At 38.5% G+C, this 1,235-nt stretch overlaps 1 non-coding gene across 1 annotated transcript; it reads right to left on the bottom strand.

The window, feature by feature from the left end:
* Positions 1 to 320: 320 nt before the first annotated feature.
* Positions 321 to 402, bottom strand: TRNAS-UGA (transfer RNA serine (anticodon UGA)). Its single transcript has one exon. It is a non-coding gene; the product is annotated as a tRNA-Ser (tRNA).
* Between the last annotated feature and the right edge of the window lie 833 nt (positions 403 to 1,235).

Genomic DNA, 1,235 nt, shown 5'->3' with positions numbered 1-1,235 from the left:
ATTTAGCCCAAACCCCTTTTTGAGGCAGGATCATCCCTATCCTTAACATCCCATACAAGCCCTTGTCTCACCTATTCCTAAATCTAGGAGCAGCTGAGTCCACAATCTTCCAGTTTTCCCACCAGGATATTGTGGGACACTAGATCAAAAGCCTTTTGGAAGACTAGGTATATAGCATCTACCTCATTTCTCATGTTGAGGTGGTGAGAGACCTGGTCATAGAAAAGATTGGTAAAACAAGACCTAACCAGGGCAAAGCCATGCTGCTTACCTTCCATGAGCATATCGCACATAAATTCTTTAATGAGCTTAAAGACAAACACTGTGAGCAGGATTTGAACCTCCGAGGGGAAACCTCATTGGATTTCAAATCCAACGCCTTAACCTCTCGGCCATCACAGCTCAGTCAACAAAATGCTTAGGAAAGTTGTAGAATCTCAAACATGCATCTGTTTATAATTACCCTTTGCTTGTGGCCTTTTGAGGCAGTTATCTATCCACCTTGCAGTAGATTCATCTAGTCCACACTTTTCCAATTTATTTATGCGAGGGTGATGTTGGGGTTTGTCAAAAGTCTTAGGGAAGTCTAGTTACAATGTATCCATTTTATTATATTCATCCACCCCCATTAATTACTTTCTCAAAGAAGAAGCTCAGGTTTCTTTGCCACAATTTATTCTTAGCAAATCCATGTTGGCTGCTCCTGAACATCTTCCCCTCCTCCAGGTGCTTTCAAATTGATTTCCTTATGATATGTTCCAGTAATTTCCCAAGTATCGAGGTGATTCTAACCTGCCTATAATTCTCCAGGTCTTACTTTTTGCTTTTTTTTTTTTTTTTTTTAGACAGAGACACTATGCTTGGCAGTCCTTTTTCACCTGTCTCCAACAACTTGTTAAATATTATTGCCAAGGTCACCAAGATTTCTTCTACCAATTCCTCCAATACCCTAGCATGAAGTCCATCAGGTCCCACTGACTTGAATTCATTCAGACTAACTGAAAGTTCACTGACAGTTTCTTTCATTATCTTCACCCTCAATTTGTCCCCTTCCTTATCCAAATAATCATCCATAACTAGTTTTTGTTTTTTGTTTTTTCTACTAGAAGATAAGCTGAGGCCACTATTATGCTTTTACACACAACAAACAAAATACATCCTTTCAATTTAAACTCCTTTTCTTTAAGGTTAAGAAAATGGTCAGAAAATAAATACGAAATCTTCATGAGAAACAT

Source organism: Alligator mississippiensis, chromosome 3, assembly GCF_030867095.1.
Source record: "Alligator mississippiensis isolate rAllMis1 chromosome 3, rAllMis1, whole genome shotgun sequence".
Classification (NCBI taxonomy): Eukaryota; Metazoa; Chordata; order Crocodylia; family Alligatoridae; genus Alligator; species Alligator mississippiensis.
The sequence above is the reverse complement of the archived record's forward strand: the minus strand, read 5'-3'. Positions and strand labels throughout refer to the sequence as shown.